The following is a 25,144-nucleotide window of genomic DNA, read 5'->3' on the forward strand; positions in this document are numbered from 1 at the left end:
TTCTCAATTTAAAAGCACATTACATTTCATTACATTGTCTTGATTTCATTTTCTTTAATATTTCAAATATATTTTCTTGTAGAAGGGATATTACAAATAGTTTATTATAGTAACTTGCTTCCCAGTTAAAACCAGAAAGGCTTGCTCCATAATGTAGCCAACCTATAAATATATAGATTTATATTATCAGTAACAGAGTAAATTTATCCTCTTATCCTTCCTCCCTCCCTCCCTTCCTTTCTTTTCTTTCTCTTTCTTTCTTTCTCTCTCTCTTTCTTTCTTTTATTCTTTTCCTCTTTTTTTTTTTTCCGAGACAGAGTCTCGCTCTGTCACCCAGGCTGGAGTGCAGTGGCACAATCTTGGCTCAGTGCAAGCTCCGCCTCCCAGGTTCACACCATTCTCCTGCATCAGCCTCCCATGTAGCTGGGACTACAGGTGCAGCCACCACGCCCGGCTAATTTTTTGTATTTTTAGTAGAGACGGGATTTCACTGTGTTAGCCAGGATGGTCTCGATCTCCTGACCTCGTGATCTGCCCGCCTCGGCCTCCCAAGGTGCTGGGATTACAGGCGTGAGCCAACGCGCCTGGCCTCTTTCTTTTTTTTTAACCAACCAGCATAGCCCAGTACTTCTTTTACATAAATACATATAAAGAAACTCTCACATCTATACATGTTGAGATATGTCTATGGGTGTTAAAACCAGCAATGTTTGTGGTGCCAAAATCTTGGAAACTACCCAAGGGTCTACTCTATTGATAGGTGAAAGGAACTAGATCAATGTTACATATATATTTATTTATACATAAAAAGTTGAATATTTATATAATGGAATGTTGTACAGCCTTTAAAATAAGTAAAGTTTATCTACATGTAGCAACATGTATATTAGGGCATACTGGAGAGAGGAATAAAATGGTTTGCATAAAAAGATGTTTAACATAATAAAATATATAAATATAATGTAGGTAATGTTTGAAACCACCTAAAGTGGTACATATTGTGGATCAATATGTACATATGCTGAAAAAGTTTACACACACTATGGTAAGAATGCACACTCACTTAGGATAGTGTTCCTCTCTAGAAAGGAAGAGGGACAAGTAAGTTTTAGGTTGGAGGAGATAGGGTTTTAAATACATCTGCATTCTTCACTTTTTAAAAATCTCACCCTTTGAGGTAGTTTATGAGGTCAAAATTCAAAAATGTTAGTCTTTTTTATTGGGTTGACATTTGCACAGATGGTACAAAAACAAGGTAAGACTGCTGGCACCTTAGCATGATTCAAGGCAGTAACACCCAACTGTGCCAGTAATCACAGATATGCATCCATCCATAGTGAAATATAGATTCACTTCAAAATGCCATTTAAGTAGAATTAAAAAGTTCATTATATTACATTGCAAATCTCGAGTGCATATACTTTTAATATTATGTGCAACAAAATTGGAAGTTTGCATAAAGTATTCTGCTGTACTGTGGAATAGGACAGCTGTCTTGAGAAAAAGCACTTGTATGACTGAGTTGCAAGTTGAACAAACTTTACATTTTATGGAACGCTTTTTTTACTTGTCAGAACAATTTGCAGACACACCATGATTATCAGACTAGAGTATTATCGACATCTTTTTTAATATAAAGGTGAGCTTCTCATTTTAAGAAAAGCAAACATATATCAAGATGTTGTTTTTCCTAAAATTGTTGTCAAGGACAAAATTTTGCTTTCGAGAGAAAATTTAAATTTTGGAAACCTTGTATCTGCCACAATGACATTTTCAGTTTTTCAATACTTAGCACATTTTGTGATGAATAAGTGATGACAGAAACAAAAGATTTTAAAAATATATTATGATGAAATGTGTCAACATTTAGATCTCCATGATGTATAAATGTTACAAAATCCTGGTGGAGAAAAACATCCATTCAAAAGGCAAAACTGATCATTGGACTTTAATGTAATCAAGCACATAGCAAATTAAGCAAAGTTATTTGATATTTTTTCAGGTAAGACATCACAAATAAACTTTAAGAAATTATTGTCAAGTTTTGGTGTAATATCAAAGAATATTCACAACTATCTAAAAAGAAAGCTATTAAAATACTGCTGCTCCCTTTTCCAAATACTTATCAAACACACCCCAATCAAAACGATAAATTGCAATAAATTGAACACAGATATGAGAATCTATTAAGCTAAATGTTAAAGAGATTTGCAAACATGTAAACCAATGGTGCTCTTCTAAAGCATTATTTTTTCATTTGGACAAACTACAGAAAATAAAGACTATTAAAAATTTTTAAATACGAAAAAAGAGTAAGAGAAAAGATAGCAAAAGAAAAGAAAGACTGTCCAGGATCTCTTCCCATTTATAACCACAGGCAACAGCTTGATATATTTCATTTCAGACACTATGTTTCTTAGCTTGGACTTAAAAAATGTTTGTTCTCCATCCTGAAGGTGTCTCCAGTAGCTGCTATCAATTGATTAGGGGAACAGGCAGGGAATGATCCCGTTTTTCAAGCAAGCATGCCCACACATGTTATAACCTCAGGTTAGAATGATAGATGATAACTATACATAGACCTAAGAAGCATGAATGTTGAGCATGGCAAATTCAATTTAACTAATTTGTGCTTGAGCACATTAAATGAATTTAAAGCTTTACTCTGTAAACTTGATACATATTTTTGCTACTATTCTCTTGCTATATATACTCTCAACTTGCACAGAGTGTCCAGAGAGTATCCCACACGACTGCCTTCTGTCTTTTCATGCATTTTTCCATCTCTATAGCACATTGACTCTTCTTACTATCTCCTCCCCCGCCCTGCCTCACATATTCCTCACTTACACTTTCCACACACACACTTTCTTTGTAGTCAGGAAAATCTTCATAGACTCTTTTCCTTTCATTCCTTCTAGGATTCTAGAGGCTGATTATGGGTGGGGGAAGAGGATTGGTGTTTTCCTTTGTTTCATACCCAAAAGGGGAAGGTAGGTAGAAAAGGAATCCAGGAGGGAGGGAGGCAGGGAAGGAAGGGAAGGAGGGAGGGAGAGAGGGAGGGAGGGATGAAGAAGGGAAGGGAGGAAAGCAGGAAAGGAAGAAAAGAAAGAAGAAGGCAAATAATTTTAAAAATCACAATTTAAAAAGAACAAAAATTCCTTTATTGATTCCTGAATGTGGAGAAGTAAGAATGGATGTTCAATCCTTTCGCACACTTTGTTGAGTGGGACACTTTGCCACCTAGCAGAGGAGAGTAGAAGTTTTTTCCCCATTATCTCTTAGGTGAAGAGGAATTAGAAACTCCAATTTGATATTTCAGCCTGTGCACCAAGCAGTGTGAACTTAGCAGGAAGGAACCTTTCTCAAACATTTCCAATCTATCATTATTATCTAGATCCTAGTGAAGGGCAGGTTTCTACAGAGGGTTGACCACAGCTATTCTACTTCTGAACTAGTTCTTTCCTCCCCCATGGTCTAATGCATCATACAGCAAGCTTTTTCTTTTCCTCCACTCCATCCATTCTTTTCCCACCTTCATAGTGCCTTGATTTCTTCATTACTGCCCTTGCATTGAAGTCTGCCAAGGAAAGCATGCCAAGTTCCCCACCATTTTCATAGGTTGATGGGTGGCCAGCCTCAGGAGGCTCATGGCACCCCTCGTCTTCACTGTCATTTTCTCTCTCACCCTGTGTTCCTAGCATAATGGGAGCCTCTTTATAGATCCATTTGAAAGCCTATTTGCTGACATTGTTTGAAGGTTAATATAAGGATTCTTGATGCGATAATTTAATGAAGTAAATCATTTATTTTAACTTTCTCCTATGGCATTACGTTGTGTATTCTTTGTCTTGCAATCAAATATTCTTAAAAGCAATAAACCATGTCTTCTTACCAAAAGTCCATGAGGGTACAAATTCAACTATAGTCTCCTTAGCAATAGGCAGTAATTTTCTTTTTAATCTTTCCTTATTTGATATATAAAAATAATATCTAGTTATCTAGTTATTTTCATTTTCATATTCTACTTGTAATTGGACTATTTGTTCATGTATTTATTAGTCATTGGGTTTCTTTACCTACACATGATCTTTTCTTGGTATTTGTTCATTTTCTTTGAGAAGATCATGAATTCTTCATCTATAAAAAGTATTGTAAACTTTCTGTCGTATTTATCATAAATATTTTATCCGAATCAGTTGTGTCTCAAAAACCATTTTGAAAGACTGAATAAATATCATGTAGATGGGCCAGGTGCGGTGGCTCACGCCTGTAATCCTGGCACTTTGGGAGGCCTAGGCAGGTGGACCACCTGAGGTCAGGAGTTCGAGACCAGCCTGACCAACATGGTGAAACCCCATCTCTACTAAAGATGCAAAAATTAGCTGGGCATGGTGGTGGCCACCTGTAATCCCAGCTAGTCAGGAGGCTGAGGCAGGAGAATCACTTGAACCAGGAAGCAGAGGTTGCAGTGAGCAGCACCATTGTGCTGCAGCCTGAGTGACACAGTAAGTCTCCATCTCAAAAAAATATATATCATGTATATGGTTGATGAGTGTTGAGCATATAAATCATCATAAGACTCTGGTATGTCATCCCAAAGCTTTGAGGTTTGCAGCAAGCAGGTCAATTTTAGAATGATTTACTTTCAAGCTACTTTTACTCACTTCCAAGCTAATTAAAGTTTATCTACATTATATTGTTCTCTCCCGTTTAGGTTCCAATAAACTTTTCTGATGGAAAGAAAGAGAACTGAGTTAGTAGCCTTGATGGTAATTGAACATAACTTTACTGCCAAACAGGCGGTATCTCACTGGAAATATCATCTATTTGGGGGTCTGTGGCAGAAAAGTAATTGAGAGTTGCTGCTTGAACTAATGGAACTGATAGAAGTTCTATGTGATACATCATGAGCCCTTATTATGCTTTATGGTAATTAGTTTTATAATTTTCTTTCTTCCCTACTAAATTATAAACTCTATGAGGACAAACTTGGATGTCTTGTTCATCATTATATCCTGGTACATAATTGCTGAATACATGGATGAATGTAGAGCAAAAATAACAGTCGTGTAGTATACTTCAAAATGTGCCATTTTAATAGTTAAAATCAGAGCAGTAGAACTGGCATTTCAGTTTTCCTGTAAGTGATCTGGCTGTGTAGCCTTGGCTATTTGACTGAATTAAATGTTACAGAAAAAAATCTTCTAAACCCTTAAAAATAATGTATTTATTTATTATCTATTTATTTATTTATTTTTTTCCATTTAAGTTGGAATACACATTGAGAAGAAAGTAAAAATATCTGAGAAACCTTACTAAAAATGGTGAGCTGTTTTCCCTCTTGAAATGTAAATAAATGCTAATTTCTGAGAAATTAACACAAAACCTTGAGTTTAGACTAAACATGAATTGCAATATGCAACAGGTCCTTGAATAACATTTTCTTGTAACGTTGATGAGAAAAATAATCAATTCCTTCTGAGGTCACTGTCTGTTTGGAGTTTGCACATTCTCCTCATGTCTACATGGGTTTTCTTCAGGTCCTCTAGTTTGTTCCCGTATCTCGAAGCCGTGCACATTAGGTTAATTGGCATGTGTATATTGTGTCAGTTGGCATGAGGGTGTGTGTGTGTGAGCGTGCCCTGCAATGGAATAGCATCATCTTGTCGGGGGCTGGATCCTGCATTGCACCCTGAAGTGACCCTGAACTGGAAAAAGTGGGTTGGAAAATCAATGAATGAATACAGATGATTGTAAAATAGTAATTCATAAAGTATAAGATAATCATACAAATGCATTGCAATAAATGATGCAGGAGAAAAGAGCTCAGTAAGCCCACCATTTTTTTTATTATACTTTAAGTTCTGCGGTACATGTGCAGAATGTGCAGTTTTGTTATATAGGTATACACGTGCTATGGTGGTTTGCTGCACCCATCAACTCGTCACCTACATTAGGTATTTCTCCTAATGCTATCCCTCCCCTAGCCCCCCACCCACCAACAGGCCCCAGTGTGTGATGTTCCCCTCCCTGTGTCCATGTGTTCTCCTTGTTCAACTCCCACGTATGACTGAGAACCTGCAGTGTCTGTTTTTCTGTTCTTGTGATAGTTTGCTGAGAATGATGGTTTCCAGCTTCATCCAGGTCCCTGCAAAGGACATGAATTCATCAGTTTTTATGGCAGCATAGTATTACATGGTATATATGTGCTATATTTTCTTTATCCAGTTTATTATTGATGGACATTTGGATTGGTTCCAAGTCTTTGCTATTGTGAGTAGTGCTGCAATAAACATAAGCGTGCATGTGTTTTTATAGTAGAATGGTTTAGAATCCTTTGGGTATATACCCAGCAATGGGATTGCTGGGTCAAATAACATTTCTAGTTCTAGATCTTTGAGGAATCGCCACACTGCCTTCCACAATGGTTGAACTAATTTACACTCCCACTAGCAGTGTAAAAGCATTCCTATTTCTCCACATCCTCTCCAGCATCTGTTGTTTCCTGACTTTTTAATGATTGCCATTCTAACTGGCATGCGATGGTATCTCATTGTGGTTTTGATTTGCATTTCGCCAATGACCAGTGATGATGAGCATTTTTTCATATGTTTGTTGGCAGAATAAAGGTCTTTTTTTGAGAATTGTCTGTTCATATCCTTTGCCCACTTTTTGATGGGGTTGTTTTTTTTTCTTGTAAACTTGTTTAAGTTCTTTGTAGATTATGGATATTAGCCCTTTGTCAGATGGATAGATTGCTAAAATTCTCTCCCATTAGGCAGGGTGCCTGTTTACTCTGCTGATAGTTTCTTTAGCTGTGCAGCAGCTCTTGAGTTTAATTAGATCCCAGCTGTCAATCTTGGCTTTTATTGCCATTGGTTTTGTTTTTTAGACATGAAGTCTTTGCCCATGCCTATGTCCTGAAATGGTATTGCGCAGGTTGTCTTCTAGGATTCTTATGGTTTTAGGTCTTACATTTAAGTCTTTAATCCATCTTGAGTTGATTTTTGTATAAAGTATAGGGAGGGGTACAGTTTTAGTTTTCTGCATATGGCTAACCAGTTTTCCCAATACCATTTATTAAATAAGGAATCTTTCCCCCATTGCTTGTTTGTGTCAGGTTTGTCAAAGATCAGATGGTTGTAGATGTGTGGTGTTATTTCTGAGGCCTGTATTCTGTTCCATTGCTCTGTATATCTGTTTTGGTACCAGTAACATGATTTTTTGGTTACTGTAGCCTTGTAGTATAGTTTGAAGTCAGGTAGGGTGATGCCTCCAGCTTTGTTCTTTTTGTTTAGGATTTTCTTGGCTATGTGGGCTCCTTTTTGGTTCCATACGAAGTTTAAAGTAGTTTCTTCCAATTCTGTGAAGAAAGTCAGCGGTAGCTTGGTGGGGATAGCACTGAATTTATAAATTACTTTAGGCAGTATGGCCATTTTCACAATACTGATTCTTCCTATCCATGAGCATGGAATATTTTTCCATGTTTGTGTCCTCTCTTATTTCCTTGAACAGTAATTTGTAGTTCTCCTCAAAGAGGTCCTTCACATCCCTTGTAAGTTATATTCCTAGGTATTTTATTCCCTTTGTATAAATTGTGAATGGGAGTTCAGTCATGATTTGGCTATTATTGGTTTATAGGAATGCTTGTGATTTCTGCACATTCATTTTGTATCCTGAGACTTTGCTGAAGTTGCTTATCAGCTTACGGAGATTTGGGGCTGAGATGATGGGGTTTTCTAAATATACAATCATGTCATCTGCAAACACAGACAATTTGACTGCCTCTCTTCGTATCTGAATACCCTTTATTTCCTTCTCTTGCCTGACTGCCCTGGCCAAGAACTTCCAATACTATGTTGAACAGGAGTGGTGACAGAGGGCATCCTTGTCTTGTGCTGGTTTTCAAAGGGAATGCTTCCAGTTTTTGACCATTCAGTCTGATATTGGCTATGGGGTTGTCATAAATAGCTCTTATTATTTTGAGATATGTTCCACTGATACCTAGTTTATTGAGAGTTCTTAGCATGAAGAAGTGTTGAATTTTGTTGAAGGCCTTTTCTGCATCTATTCAGATAATCATGTGGTTTTTGCCATTGGTTCTGTTTATGTGATGGATTATGCTTATAGAGTTTTGTATTTTGCGTATGTCCAGCCTTGCATCCCAGGTATGAAGCTGACTTGATCGTGGTGGATAAGCTTTTTGATGTACTGTTGGACTCGGTTTGAGTTGAGGATTATCACATCGATGTTCATCAGAGATACTGGCCTGAAATTTTCCTTTTTTGTTGTGTCTCTGCCAGGTTTTGGCATCAGGATGATGCTAGCTTCATAGAATGAGTTAGGGAGGATTCTTTCTTTTTCTATCGTTTGGAATACTTTCAGAAGGAATGGTACAAGCTCCTCTTTGTACTTCTGGTAGAATGTGGCTGTGAATCCATCTGGTCCTACATGTTTTTTAGTTGGTAGGCTATTAATTACTGCCTCAATTTCAGAACTGATTATTGGTCTATTCAGGGATTCGACTTCTTCTTTGTTTAGTCTTGGGAGAGTGTATGTGTCCAGGAATTTATCCATTTCTTCTAGGTTTTCTAGTTTATTTGTGGTGTTTATAGCGCTCTCTGATGGTAGTTTGTATTTCTGTGGGGTTATTGGTGATATCCCCTATATCACTTTTTACTGCATCTATCTGATTCTTCTCTCTTTTCTTCTTTATTAGTCTGGCTAGTGGTCTATTTTGTTGATCTTTCCAAAAAACCAGCTCCTGGATTCATTGATTTTTTGAAGGGTTTTTCATGTCTCTATCTCCTTCAGTTCTGCTCTGATCTTACTTATTTCTTGTCTTCTGCTAGCTTTTGAATTTGTTTGCTGTTGCTTCTCTACTTCTTTTAATTGTAACATTAGGGTGTCAATTTTAGATCTTTCCTGCTGTCTCTTATGGGCATTTAGTGCTATAAATTTCACTGTACACACTATTTTAAATGTATCCCAGAGATTTTGGTACCTTGTGTCTTCGTTTTCACTGGTTTCAAAGAATATCTTTATTTCTGCCTTCATTTCTTTATTTACCCAGAAGTCATTCAGGAGCAGGTTGTTCAGTTTCCATGTAGTTGTGTGGTTTTGAGTGAGTTTCTGAGTCCTAAGCTCTAATTTGATTACACTGTGGTCTGAGAGACTGTTTGTTATGATTTTAGTTCTTTTGCATTTGCTGAGGAGTGTTTTTCTTCCAATTATGTGGTCAGTTTCAGAATAAATGCTCTGTGGTGCTGAGAAGAATGTATATTCTGTTTATTTGGGGTGGCGAGTTCTGTAGGTGTCTATTAGGTCCACTTGGTGCAGTGCTGAGTTCAAGTGCTGAATATCCTTGTTAATTTTCTGTCTTGTTGATCTGTCTAATATTGACAGTGGGTGTTAAAGTCTCCCATTATTATTGTGTGGGAGTCTACGTCTCTTTGTAGGTTTCTAAGAACTTGCTTTATGAATCTGGGTGTTCCCGTATTGGGATTGGGTGCACATATATTTAGGATAGTTTGCTCTTTTTGCTGCATTGATCCCATTACCACCATTATGTAATGCCCTTGTCTCTTTTGATCTTTGTTGGTTTAAAGTCTGTTTTATCAGAGATTAGGACTGGAACCCCTGCTTTTTTTTTTTTTTTCTTTCCATTTGCTTGGTAGATTTTCCTCCATCCCTTTATTTTGAGCCTATGTGTGTCTTTGCCTGTGAGATGGGTCTCCTGAAATCAGCACACTGATGGGTCTTGACTCTTTATCCAGTTTGCCAGTCTATGTCTTTTAGTTGGGGCATTTAGCCCATTTACATTTAAGGTTAATATTGTTATGTGTGAATTTGATCCTGTCATTATTATGTTAGCTAGTTGTTTTGTCCTTTAGTTGAAGCAGTTTCCTCATAGCGTCAATGTTCTTTACAATTTGGTATGTTTTTGCAGTGGCTGTACTGGTTGTTCCTTCCCATGTTTAATGCTTCCTTCAGGAGCTCTTGTAAGACAGGCCAGGTGGTGACAAAATCTCTCAGCATTTTCTTGTCTGTCAAGGATTTTATTTTTCCTTCACTTATGAAGCTTAGTATGGCTGGATACAGAATTCTGGATTGAAAATTCTTTTCTTTAAGAATGTTAAATATTGGCCCCTACTCTCTTCTGGCTTGTAGGGTTTCTGCTGAGAGATCCCCTGCTAGTCTGATGGGCTTCCCTTTATGGGTATTAGTCTGATGGGCTTCCCTTTATGGGTAACCCAACCTTTCTCTCTGGCTGCTCTTAACATTTTTTCCTTCATTTCAACCTTGGTGAATCTGACAATTATGTGTCTTGGGGTTGCTCTTCTTGAGGAGTATCTTTGTGGTGTTCTCTGTATTTCCTGAATTTGAATGTTGGCCTGTCTTGTTAGATTGTGGAAGTTCTCCTGGATAATACCCGGAAGAGTGTTTTCCAATTTGGTTCCATTCTCCCCATCACTTTCAGGTACACCAGTCAAACATAGGTTTGGTCTTGTCTCATAGTCCCATATTTCTTGGAGGTTTTGTTCATTCCTTTTTATTCTTTTTTTCTCTATCTTGCCTTTTCTCTTTATATCATTAAGTTGATCTTCAATCACTGATATCCTTTCTTCCACTTGATCAATTCAGCTATTGACACTTGTGTATTCTTCATGGAAGTTCTTGTGCTGTGTTTTTCAGCTCCATCAGTTCATTTATGTTCTTCTCTACACTGGTTATTCTAGTTAGCAATTCCTCTAACCTTTTTTCAATGTTCTTAGCTTCCTCGCATTGGGTTAGAACATGCTCCTTTAGCTCAGAGGAGTTTGTTATTGCCCACCTTCTGAAGCCTATATCTGTCAATTCATCAAACCCGTTCTCTGTCCAGTTTCGTTCCCTTCCTGGTAAGGAGAGGAGTTGTGATCCTTTGGAGGAGAAAAGGCATTCTGGTTTTAGAATTTTCAGCCTTTTTGCGCTGGTTTCTCCCCATCTTTCTGGATTTATCTATCTTTGGTCTTTGATGTTGGTGACCTTCAGATGGGGTCTTTGAGTGGACGTACTATTTCTTTCTGTTTGTTAGTTTTCCTTCTAACAGTCAGACCCCTCTGCTGAAGGTCTGCTGGAGTATACTGGAGGTTCACTCCTGACCCTGTTTGGCTGGGTATCACCAGCAGAGGCTGCAGAACAGCAAAGATTGCTGCCTGTTCTTTCCTCTGCAAGCTTCGTCCCAGAGGGGCACCTGCCAGATGCCAGCCAGAGCTCTCCTGTATGAGGTGTCTGTTGGCCCCTCCTGGGAGGTGTCTCCCAGTCAGGATACACGAGGGTCAGGGACCCATAGCAGAGCTCAAACACTGTGCTGGGAGGTCCACTGCTCTCTTCAGAATTCCAACACTGTGCTGGGAGGTTTGCTGCTCTCTTCAGAGCCATCACACAGGGACGTTTAAGTCTGCTGAAGCTGTACCCACAGCCACCCCTTCCCCCAGGTGCTCTGTCCCAGGAATAAGGAGGTTTTATCTGTAAGTCCCTGACTGGGAGCCCACCATTTTTATGACTGTTTTTGAACTGCATGGTGGTAAGGGGGTGCTCTGACAATTTTTGCTTGGCAAACATTTATTCCTTGACTTAACCCATCACCACTACAACTCCCTTCATTCCTGATTCACCAAAAATTAGGTAAATAATTATGTTACTCGTTTTGATTAATCTTTCTTAAATGTATATATAGCTCACATTTATTTCAATGTTTAATATAAGTGCTTGGAACCTTTATTTAGAAGTGTAGTGAGGTTTTCTGTGACCAGAAATATGCAGTAGCAACTTAACTCTTATGTCAATTAGCCTATGGTAAAACTGGTTTCATTAAACATCATTTTGCTTCAAGTTGTGGTTTACAAGCACCTATGGACAACAGTGAAGATTTCCTGTACATGTTTTCAGATAAGACCCATTACAGTTAATTCCCTCATAGATAGGTTATAGCTACTCTGCTTTATTTATCTAGCTCTAGTGGAGTTTCTTGACTAGGAACTCTGAACACTTTTTGTTTAAGCTTATTTATAAAGTGTTATGTCCACTCTCATTTTCTTTCTAAAATGACAATTATACTTCTTCTGTTACCCTTCCTTGCATTAATTATCCCAATACATGTAACTGAAGAAGGAAGCAGGGGATGATTAGGGTCCACACAGTGAAGCGGCCACCACGGTACCATGTTTTGTTCTATGTGGACTGCTCCAAGAGTTCAGTTTCATCAATTCTCCCTGAACTGATAAGACAAATTTGTCAAGCCCACAAGACACTGTTGAAACCAGAATGCCGGTTTACTAATTTAAATTAGAGTGTACACCGATACCTCAGCCCATTAGCCAGGGCAAATCTTTTCCTATAAATCAGACGTTCAGGAAGTGAATCAGAAAAATCTATTTAATGAGCATAAAATAAAAGATCATTGGATGTTCTTGAAAAATATTTCACTCAGATTGTAGGAAACTCTATCAATTCCCCACTATAGAGAAACTCTCTTCAGAGACAGAGTACTGAAGCCTGCTAAATTAGTATTTCTTTCTCCCCCTAGAAGAATGTTGCATATATATATATGTTCTGCCTGTCCACTTTTTAAAAGACATGCAGACAGTGATTCCACATAATAAAGCATAAATTGATGAACATTTCTGAGTAGATTGCAACATTCTGTGTATCACTGTCACTCAAGCTGAATTTGTATTTTGTATATATTTATAAGTAGTCACCAAATGTTATCTACTATTATTATAGTTTTGTATATCAGTGCCTATCATGGGCCTAAGATAACTGTCTACTACAATCTTTGTATAAATCAAAATTTTCCCAGGTTCACATCTGGGTCAAATAATCTATTTTACAGACTAACTTTCCTACTAAAGTATCGTTGTTAAGCAATGCATTGTCATGTACATAAAGAAAATGTAGATTATGCTTTACTTCTCAGGTTTATTAACATTTTCTATATCACTTTAATGTCTGTAATATTTGTAAATTTAATTTAAATGATGGAATTATGTTTATGAGTCATTTGAAGAATGTGTACTAAATTTGAGTCTGAATTATCTTATGACTATAATAACGATTTATCAACTGCTAGGTTCATGATTGTATTCTAAGCAGGCTAAGAGAGGTGAATAAATATTAGCAATAAAAATTACATCATTCTACTCTTAATACATATGTAAAATGTAATAAGAATGATAGTTTAAATTAATTCAGTTGGAATCCTAAAACCACATCTAGAAAATTGACTTGGCATTCGTTCATTCAAATATGGTTATACATTTTAAAACTAATTCATCTAGTTTATTGCACAAGATTCCTCATGAATAAGCCAAATATTTTCAACCTGAGGATATTTTATTGTAACCAATGTAGATATTCATTGGTTGTCACCTCAGGATCCATTCCTATTTCTCACCAATGTTACTCAGATTTTCCATAAGGAGTTTACTCAAGTCCTCAGCCTGTAGTTGGGTGTAAGATGAATCCCATCTCCAGCCTTTGAATTAAGCCCTCTGATTTGTTCACAAATGCAGACTTGTCCAATTTTGGACCAATAAAGAGAAAAAAAGTCTATGATGTGCATAGCCATGATCACTGATCTTTGTTCTTTTAGGTAAGATGTAAGTGTGTGAGGCTTGGGGATGCCTTAGGTGTAGGGGTAGAATATGATGTTTTGATATATGTCTACAATGTGAAATGGTTAAATCAAGCTAATTAAAATAGCCACCAGCTCACCTATCTTTTTTTATGGTGATACATTTGAAATTTACTCTTGGCTATTTTGAAATATACAATACATTGTTATTGACTGTAGTCACCCTATCCCTCCTTCCTATCTGAAACATTGTACCCTTTCACCAGCAACTCTCATTCCCTTTCTTCCCACCACACTCCTCTACCCCAGCCTCCAGCAACCACTAGTCTACTCTATTTCTATGGTTCAATTTTATTAGATTTCACATGTAAGTGAGATCATGTGGTATTTGTCTTTTTGTGACTGGCTTATTTTACTTAATATAGTGTCCTCCAGATTTACCCATATTTTCACAAATGACAGGATTTCCCCCCTTTTAAAGGCTGAGTAGTATTCCATTGTGTGTGTGTGTGTAGTATAGTATATATATATATAGAATAGTATTCCGTTTGTTTTTGTGTGTGTATATATAGTATATGTGTGTGTATATATAGTACCGTATGTGTGTATATATAGTATTATATATATCATATTCCTTTGTGTGACGTGTATATATATATATATATATATATATATATATATATATATATATATATATATATATCTCACATTTTATTTATCCATTCATCTGTTGGTGGGCACTTGCGTTGATTTCGTATCTTGGCTATTGTGAATAGTGCTGCAATGAACGTGGGAGTGCAGATGAACGTGGGAGTGCAGATATCCCCGACATAACTTATTTCAGTTCCTTTGGATACACACCCAAAAGTGGAATTGCTGGATCATATGGTAGTACTGTTTTTAGTTTTTTCAGGAACCTCTATACCATTTTCCATCATGGCTATACCAATTCACATTCCCATCAACACTGTGCAAGAGTCCCTTTTTCTCCACATCCTCTCTAACACTTACCTCAGTGATATTTAATTGTGGTTTTATTTTGAATTTCCCTAATGATTAGTAATGCTGAACATTTTTTCATGTACTTCTTCACCATCTGTATGCCTTCTTTTGAGGAATACCTGTTCGAGCTTTTCTAATTTTTTAATTAAGTGGTTTTCTTGCTATTGAGTTTTTCGAGTTGTTCCTTTTATATTTTAGATATTAGTCCCTTATCATATGCATGGTTTGCAAGTATTTCTCCCATGCTGTAGGCTATTTCTTCATTTTGTTCATTGTTTCCTTCGCTGTGCAGAAGATTTTTAGTTTGATGTCATCCAATTCATCTATTTTTGTTTTTGTTACCTGTCCTTTTGGGATCATATCTCAAAAATTATTGTTCAGGTCAATGCTGTGGAGCTTTTCCCCTATGTTTTCTTCTAATAGTTTTATAATCTGAGGTCTTTTACTTGAGTCTTTAACCCATATTGAGTTGATTTTCATATACAAGGGTCTAATTTTTTTTGCATGTCAATATTCAGTTTTCCCAACACCATTTATTGAAGAAACTCTCTTTTTCCATTGTATGTTCTTGTGCTATTGTGAAAAATCAATAGACTAAGAATGCAGGGGCTTGTTTTTGGGTTTTCTTCCTGCTGCTTCAGTTGATGTCTGTTTGTATACAAACACCATGGTTTTTAAATAACAATTGCGTTATGTTTTGATATCAGAAAATGTGATACCTCCAGTTTTGGGGTTTTCTGCCCAAGACTTTTTTGTCTATTTGAGGTATTTTGTGGTTCCATGTGAACTTAAGAATTTTTTTCTATTTCTTTGAAAAATAATATTGAAATTTTTATAGGGATTACATTCAATGTGTGAATTGCTTTGAATAGTATGGACACTTTCACATTATGAATTCTTCCAATTCATGAACAAGGGTTATCTTTCCATTTATTTGTGTTTTCTTCAGTTTCTTTTGCCAGTGTTTTATAGTTTTCAGTGTACAGGTCTTTTACGTTCTTGGTCAAATTTGTATCTAAATATTTAAATTTGTGTTACGATTGTAAATGGGATTGTTTTCTTAATATCTTTTTCAGATAGTTAATTATTTAAATATAGAAATGTTACTGATTTTTGTATGTTGATATTGTATTCTGCAACTTTACTGAATTTGTTTATCAGTTCTAACAGTTTTTTTGGCAAAGACTTAGTTGTTTTTTGACCAGCAGGGGAATCACCATGTAGTTCCTAAGGATAAAGCTGGCATAAGTGAAGGCAGAACAGAGAGAGATAATCCAGATGTTAGTAATATTGTTTAAACAGCTGAGTAAAGTTTCATCCAGAGCTAGTTGTACTACTGGATTTTTAAGATGTAAAGCCAATGTATATTTAGTTCATTTGTGTATTTTAGCTTTTTGATTTTGTTTTCTATTCCATGCAACCAAAAGATTTCTTACTGACATAGGAACTGACAGATTTGATTTCAGTATTACATGGAGTTATTATGTATCTGTATTTAAGAAGAAACAGAGTAGAAATTCATTTCTGCACTTAACAAATGTTTATTGAGTACCTATTTATTCCAGGGAATGTAGTAGTACCGAAGATACAGGGAGTAAACAAAACCTGTCTGGTACCTGTTCACAGAATATTCTTCTTACATTCTAGCAAGCAAGAAGATATTTAAAACTAATCACACATTAATACATTCATCTTAATTTTGAAAGGGCTGTAAAGAAGAGGAACAAAATCTCATGGAGGTTTATAAAAGTGAAATACATCTAGTCTGGGGTAAATTAGCTTACTAGGGCTGCCATAACAAACATCCACATACTGAAAACAGCAGAAATTTATTCTCTGACAGTTCTGGAAACTAAAAGTCTGAAATCCAGGTGTTGGCAGGACCATATTCTCTGTGAAGGCTCTAAGGAAAACTCCGTCTCTGCCTCTTTCTAGCTTCTGGTGGTTGCCAGCAATCCTTGACATTCCTTGGCTTGTAGCTCCATCACTCTGGTCTCTTCCTGAATTAACATATGGCCTTCCTCCTTGTGTATCATTATGTCTCCAAATATCTTTCAACTATCTTTTTGGGGGGACATAATTTAATCCACAACAGGGGTTTAGGGAAGACTTCTCTGAGGAGATCATCTTGAGCTGACATCTAAGGATGAACCTGAATTTCTAAGGCAGGAACAATGAGAATGTGTATTCCAGCTATATATTGCATTTGTTGCTCTTCCATTATTTCTGCCTTCATCCATCATTACTCCTATATTATCTTTTAGTCTTCCATCTGGAACCCCAACATTTTAAAGAGAAGAAATTGTGGAAGGGCATCTCCTAATAATGGTCATGATAGCATCTCTTGGACAGTCACAGAGTCAAATGATAAATGAAGCCTGTATGTGTTTGTATTCACTAAGAATATTTTTCTAAAGCTTTTGTTTAGAATAAGATAGGATTAGATTATGTTTTTTATGTAACTATGCATTGTAAGTGGCAGAGGAATTTGGAATATCTCTTTTTTCCCCAAGCATAAAACTGTATTTAATTGTTATTTTAATTTTGGAAGAAATACACATACAATCTATTTTCTACCTTGATTTTCACTGATAATGTTAAAGTATTAGCACATAAAATTTGTTAATTACAGGAAATAATTTAAAATTTTCTCTACCAAAAGGTCTCAAAACAAAATTTCAATGCACTGCTATTTTTCCAAAGGAACCCTGAGTTTAGCCACTTAAATCAGTGAGTTCTTTTACCGACTAAGCTTTTATTCAGAACAAAATCTTTCCACATAACCTTGTGTCTTTCTCCCTCATACCCTAGGAGCTGAATTCATTTTTTTTCTACCATAGATTACTTGTACATTGGGTTTATTCAACACTTTACTACTTACTGACAATGAAAAAAATAAATTAACATCAACTTTTAGGAAAAAAATTATGAGTTAGGATTTCTCATTTGTAATAAAGCTAATAGAATTTTTTCAATTATTTAAATAAATTTCACTGTGAGTGCAAAAACATTTTTTAGGTCATGAAACAGAAATATGTGTATGGAATCTCACTATTATTTATTAAATCAGGCATTTTATCACACTTATTTTGCTGTCTGATTTTTACAACTTGGCTTCATGGGTGGAAAACTGAGGCCCAAAGTTGCATAGCAAGTAGATATGCTGAAGTAGAGAATAAAAATTTAGGTTTGACTATGAAACCTGCTCAGTTTTCCCATAGAACTGATGTTCATGGTTCATTTTGAATAAATATAAAAAGCGACCCTCCCAGTCTTCAAACTTGAGAAATTTACAACTGTTTTATCTGAGTTCCTTTCTCTGGAAACTAATCATCAGGCTGCCCAGATAGTATCAAGGAGCTGAAACTTACCAGACCATTGCATCTAAAAAATAAAGAGCCAAACCTCTTACCCATCATTATTGCTAATTCAATCACCTGCTTCCTGTTGACCAATTCCTCTTCCTTATCACTCCTTAATTCCTCTTTTCTGCATCTAGTTACATTTTTGCTACAAAACCCCTTAATTTCAGTCAGACAGGGAGAAGGAGTTGAGACTGATCTCCCATCTCCTTGGCTGTAGCACCCAAATAGGTCTTCTTCCCGGGCAATACTGGTTGTTACAGTGATTAGCTTTCTGTGCACTTAATAGCAGAACCTACTCTGAACACCTGGTATTTTGGTAACAACCATCTTTAATGAAAACTTAATTTTTAATTAATGCCATTTAAATTTTTCCCAGTGCTACATACAGAGAAACTAACACTTAAATACTTAAACTTTATTTCCTTTTTTTTTTTTTTAAGTCAAGGTCTCCCTCTGTTGCCCAGGTTGAACTGAAGTGCACTGCAGCCTCAAACTCTTGGACTCAAGTAATCCTCCCACCTCAGCCTCTTGAGTAGCTAGGATTACAGGCATGCACCACCATGCCCCGCTAAGACATATATTTTTTCTCTCACTATATTGCCCAGGCTGATTTCAACCCTCAGGCCTCAAGCAATCCTCCTGCCTCAGCCTCCCCAAGTGTTGGGATTCAAAGTGTAAACTACCACGCCCAGCCTACTTAAATGTTTTTAAAAGTATACATTATCTCCTCTTTAACCTGATATTCAGTAGCTCTTAGGGGATTACTTTAAGTTATGTGCTCTCATAAAACTAATGTTCCAGGAACACGTTTTCCTTCTCATTAGTAATGAGCATATTTAGCCCCCTACTATGTATAAAACACTGGACTAAATGTTTATATCATTGAAAGCACAGGAAACTGAATTCTGCCACTAAGGGATTTATAATCTATAAAGGAAGTCAAGACACATAAGGTTATTATCTAATTTAAAATTCTTAATTTACTTACTATTGTCCCTAGGATCAGGTCCAAACTCCCTAAAAGACTGCATGATCTAGTCTCACTTCGGCCATTCAGCTTTACTCTTTTCCATGGATGACCCCTTTTCCTTACCCCAAATTCTAATATATAGCCATAATGATATTCAGGCTCCTACACCCCTATTGCTACCCTCAGCAATGTCTTTGGGACCTCTAGCAATCATTTGATCAGGTTTGCTCCTACCATCCTTGACTAAATTGTGAGCTACATGGGTGTAGGTTCACGTCTTCTTTGTCCACTTTGGTAGTACTTGGAACATTGAATATGTTCAACTGTTTATAGACCGAAAAAGATCTAAAAGATCTGGTTGGTTGCTTGGTTGGCCAGTTTTCCAAATAAATTCATCCTTTGAGAAATATATTTTATATAAGTAAGTATAGTGTTTCTATAATCATGTCTACATTAGGGAAAAATCTGTAATGTCTTTTCATGTCAAAGAAGACTTTTTAACATTGTTATAATTTTTTAAACTAATTCTATGTAATAAAAGAGAGTTACTTTCTATCATTAAAACAGTTTTATGGACTGATCATACAACTTCAGACTCTGAATTAATTAAAGAAAGTCATATTTATCTGTTTCTTCTCATTCTTCATCCCATGCAAACATTCATTTATAAACACTAAGGTATTTAATCAATCTGTGAATTATACTCTCTTATAACTATAAGTATACTAGTTAATAATGATGTGATAGTACAATACAATTCCAGCTTCAGAATTTTTTGGTGAAACCAAATTGTAAAGTTTTAAATTACTCTTTAATGCTTTCTATATTTTCTAGATGTTAGCATTGTGTTTCTTTTAAATAAAGAACTATTATATGCCCGGGCATGAGGCAACCAACTTTCAGTTGCAATATTCAATATCTCTAACAAATGTTTAAATGAGATTACTCTGCCTTATGCTGAGATCTCGAAGTCTAAGAACCATACAATTGACACCAAATATTTTTTAGATCTTAGAGTGAGAGATTACATGCAAAACGTACTACTCAACTGTGAAACTGGCTCTGCCAACTTTAGATCACTCCCCTCTTTGTTTAACAGGGAAGAAGAGACCACCTTTGGAGAAAATCCTTGAAATGCTAAAATCTTTCCTCTCACTACAAGCTAAGGTAAGAAGAGCCTAGAAAATAAGGAGTCCAAGAGAAAGTGAGTTTGGGGATACTTGTTGGTGGGCTGCATGTATCTTCCACCCTCAACCATTCCCTACAGGGGTATCATAAACATTAACTGCCAGAGAGGCTTCAAGGAGATCGATCACTCAGAGAACCTGATAAGTGTCCCATGGAATTTTGGCCTGAAGTCAGCAAGGAAAACAAAAAAGTAGAAGGAAACAGTAAGTACCTTAACCAAAAAAAAAAAAATGGGGCAAGGAAGCATGAATTTTCTCTTGGGCCAACCTAATCTTTGGGAAAACACAAACCCGAGGGAGGCCATTGTAAAATAAAAGGAATTCTGCTCAACAGGGTTACTTTTCTGGAGAACAAAGGAATCCCAATAGGGATCATCTGTGTGGACTGGAAAGCCAGAACAACAGCAGGTGGAGGGAGAGCAAAAAATGGCCATTTATAACAGAGACATTCCCCTGGACCAGGAACACCATTGAAAGATCTACAAAAAACAAAAAGTTTTAAAAATGCACTCATGAGAAAAAAGAGTCAGCAATTGTGCATCAGCCCCCAAAGAAACAGCCAAGGGCCATGCAACATGGTGCTTTCTCCCCTAATGCTTCTTTCCTTGAGCTTAATCCTAGTGGGATCAAAAATGCTGCCTAGTAGACAGAGGACATCTATGAAACTAGGATCAAAGAAGGAAAAAAAAGGAACAAGAAGAAACTCCTGCTCCCTGCCATCACTGCAGGCCCCAAGGACTGAGCAGGGAAGAGGTGAAACTTCAAGTTGAGTGACTTTAATGTTTTGCTTATTATACTGGAGGACGTATTTAAATTGCTGAGATGAAATTTGTTCTTGTGACTAAAAATGGTAAGAAAAACTATGGAGCATATCAGCAATCTTATGTAGGAAACATAAAAATGAATGTATGTAAGCTAGTGTAATAGGCAAGTAGCAAAACAAAAAAATATATATACTGCCAATAATTACTAAGAAAAGAATTACGTATTTATCAGTCATTTACTACGTATCAAACAGTGCTAGGACACATAATTCTATGGATATCTATATCCATATATGTAGATATAGATATCTACATATCTATCTATATATATCTATATATCTACATCTATATATCTATCTTCCCTTCAAATCCCTTGGAAGATGATATTATTATTATTATATGTTTTTACAGATACAGAAATAAAGCAGTTGACTTGTACAAGTTATTCAGATATTACCATGAGGAGGTAAAATTCCCACACGTTGCCTCTATGAGGCAGCGTTCAGTATGAAGTGATGATGTAGATATTTATCATTCCATTTCCAGCTCTGAAATGCCCTCTTGCAGTACATATGATCTAATAATAACTGCACCTACATTAAGCATATGCACTAGGTATATTATATATTAACTCTAATACCCAAAACTCCACAAAATGACATTGATTTCATTTTGTAAATTTACTTGACAAGTTTTGAGTAACCTGCTTGAGATTTCACAGCTAGTAAGATTTCACAGTTCTTAGAACCGTGCTGCTTCTAATACTCTATCTGTATTGTTAAGATAAATTTCCTGACATAGGACATAGAAGCTACGGATGTTACCAAACTACAAATGTTGTCAATCAAGTTTAAATGACAAATTTCCCATTTAATAATATGTTTAAATAAATTAAATAATTTTCACATCCTTAATACCTGAGCAATATGGGCTATCATTATTTACAGTCTACTGATAACTGAGGCCCCCTGCAGACTGAAATATTCACAGGCACAAAGTGAGTTAATGACAGAGATGAAACTAGAAAATATCCTGATTTTCCTGTCTTGTTTATTTCACAATATTATGCATAATAATGGAGATTATTGGATAAACATGGATAGGTACCCAGGCAGTGGTTGTCCCAACTAAAATGGTGAGAAAAAGAGAACTTTATTTAAACGTCCTTCTTCAAAATAGTAGGAAAGAACTGTGTAGTTGTAGTTAACTCACTCTCTCAAACATGGGCAGTGAAAGTCTGAATATGAAAATTATAGTAGGCTGGGTGTGGTGGCTCACGCCTGTAAACCCAGCACTTTGGGAGGCCAAGGTGGGTGGATCACTTGAGGTCAGGAGTTTGAGACCAGCCTGGCCAACATGGTAAAATCCTGTCTCTACTAAAACTACAAGAATTAGCCGGGCATGGTGGCCATGTGCCTATAATCCCAGCTACTAGGGAGGCTGAGGCATGAGAATCGCTTGAACCCAGGAGGCGGGGGTTGCAGTGAGCCGAGATCATGCCACTGCACTCCAGCCTGGGGTGACAGAGAGCTAGACTCCATTAAAGAAAAAAAAAAAAGAGAGAGAGAGAGAGAAAAAATTATAGTAAAAAACTGCAGGCTATTTACTAGTTGTAAGGTAAGGATTAGGACAAAATTTCTTTACAATGCTTAGGATATGAAATATTTTCACAGGAATTTTACTGACCACTTTGTTAAGGCAACATTTTTTCTGGACCTTTTGTAATAAAGTTCCCAGACAGAAAATATTTGGTGTCAAAATACATAATTTTGCATTCAAGATTTTAACAGCTGCCTTATTTCTATTACAATTTTGTAGAACAGAACTTTTAAACCGCAATTATTATAAAGCCAATCTGAGAATTGAAGCTTCACAAGCCAGAATTACCTCTGTGATTTAAAAGTCATTATCTATATTTGCCTAGTATTTCATTGTAGTTTTACACAATCTACATTTAAAAGCTGAATTATGAACCAAACAGTCATGGCTATGTTTATATTTCCTTTCTTTTTTTTATTTACAAAAATAAAATTTAAGAAATACGGCAGTTACATTCTATTTCCGAGATTAAAAGAAAAAAAAAAATGAACAAACTTATCTACCAAAACTAATGTTTAAATTATGTGGATAACTCTGAGGGAAGAAAATAGTACTACCCTGGTTTATTTCATATTTTTATATGTAATTTCCTCCATGCTTAGTGATCAGGCTATTTTTCAAATTAATTGTAGTATTTTCATGACTGTTTGACTTTGCAGGATAATATGTGTTTTCATTTTCCATAACACTCACCTCCTGCACAAAGGATAATATGTTTTATATGTGCAGATAGCTTGATGTTGTCTGGTTTGAAAAGAACTCACATTTGTTGGATTATCTTCAGTGAAATTAGTTGTATCTGCACTGTGGTTTGTCTTTAAAAATAGCCATTTCAAACTACCTGTTGACAGAAAACAAGATAGAGGCAGCAAAAATTTGGCATAGTTCAATTTTAGCCACCACCCCCAAATTTTATTGGCATTTTAGGTTATAAAAATTAGAATGTCACTGAAAAAAAAGGCAGTTTTTACTGTCAAAGACAGTTTTTACTTCTTCCTTTGCAATTATTTTCCTCATGTATTTGTCTTGCCTTATTACATTGGCTAGAACCTCAGTAAAATGCTGAAAATAAGTGATGAGAACAGACAGCCATACTTTGTTCTTAATCTTTAAAAGAGACCATTCAGTCTTTCACCATTAAGAATGTTATTAGATATAGATTTTCCATAGATACCCTTTATCAGTTTGAGTAAGTTCCCTTATATTCCTAGTTTTCTAAGAGTGTTCATCAGGAACAGATGTTGAATTTTGTCAAATATATTTTATTTACCTATTGAGATGATCATGTGGTCTGTTGATATCATGAATTATGGTTGCTTTTTGAATATTAAACCAATCTTACATTCCTGGGAAAAATCTCACTTGGTCATAATGTATTATCCTTGTTACATATCGCTGGATTCAAGTAGCTAGATACATTTGTGTTAAGGAATTTTGCATCTATTCTCATGAAGGATAATGGTATGGAGTTTTCTCCTTCTACAAGGTCTTTTTTTCTAATTTTGTATCAGGGCAATGCTGTCCTCATAAAATTAAGTAAAAATAGTTCACAGGTATTTTATTTCCTGAGGAAATCTGTGTCAATTTGTATTACTTTTTCCTAAATGTTTGGTAGAATTCACAAGCAAAGGCATCTGAGCCATAAGGTTTTTTGTAGGAAAATTTTGAGTAATTAAGTTTCTTTACTAAATATAGTTTTTCAGATTAAATTTTTTTATGAGTGAGCTTTAGTAGTTTCTGTATTTCAGTAATTGTTCCATCACATCTGATTTGTTTATTACCACGTATTGCTGAGATTATTTCCTTGTTATATTTAAGTGTTTTGTAGCATCTTAAACATCATTTGTATTGATGTTTCTTCTTTCATTCCATATGTTGGTAACTGTATCTTTTTTTTTTTTCCTGACTAGCAGCTTATCAATTTTATTTATTTTTTTCAAAGCTTTTGGTTTCACTGATTTTCTTATATTGTTTTGTATATTTCCCAATTTATTAATTTTGGAGTTTTTATTATTTCTTTCCTTCTTCTTACTTTGATAAGTCTGCTTTATTCTAGTTTCTTAAGGTAGAAGTTTAAATAACTGATTTTAGACTTTTTTATGACATAGGTGTATAATGCTGTGAGTTTTCCTCTAAGAATTGCTTTATCTGCATACCACAATGTTTGATAAGTTGTATTATCTCAGGTTCCCCAAAAGCAGTTTTAAAAATAAGGTTACGTGTTCAAGAAATTTATTGAGGGGCAGATATGTTTCGGAGGCAGATACGTTTCGCAAAACTTCAGACTAAAATGCCTATGTGGTACGTGTGAAAGGAGAGAAGGAAGGAAGATAAATTGGTTAGAAAGAATATAAAACTGTAATAGAGCTCTATAGCAATCTTATCAAGGCCACTGAATAGCCTCAGTGAAAATACTGTCTATTAGAGGAACTTTCATTAAGCAAGATGGCCTAACTCTATATCCCCACCATGTTCAGTAATAGCCAAGAAACAGCACAAGAAGAGCAAGGCCTTCGAAATTAGTGCTGCCAGAGATTCCAAAGATGTTACCTAATCACACTCTTCAGCAAGTTTTCTCTTGTGGGAGAATCTAACCAGCATACTCCCACGGCTGCCACAGTTCATCTTTTCTGCCA

At 35.9% G+C, this 25,144-nt stretch overlaps 1 long non-coding RNA gene across 1 annotated transcript; it reads right to left on the bottom strand.

Annotated features, from left to right (window-relative positions):
* Nucleotides 1-10,575: 10,575 nt before the first annotated feature.
* Nucleotides 10,576-24,315, bottom strand: LOC103879662. The gene is made up of 3 exons (XR_640378.3): nt 23,202-24,315; nt 22,596-22,597; nt 10,576-10,586 (listed from the first exon to the last, which is right to left on the bottom strand). It is a non-coding gene; the product is annotated as an uncharacterized LOC103879662 (long non-coding RNA).
* Between the last annotated feature and the right edge of the window lie 829 nt (nt 24,316-25,144).

The sequence above is a fragment of the Papio anubis genome, chromosome 19, assembly GCF_008728515.1.
Source record: "Papio anubis isolate 15944 chromosome 19, Panubis1.0, whole genome shotgun sequence".
Taxonomy (NCBI): domain Eukaryota; kingdom Metazoa; phylum Chordata; class Mammalia; order Primates; family Cercopithecidae; genus Papio; species Papio anubis.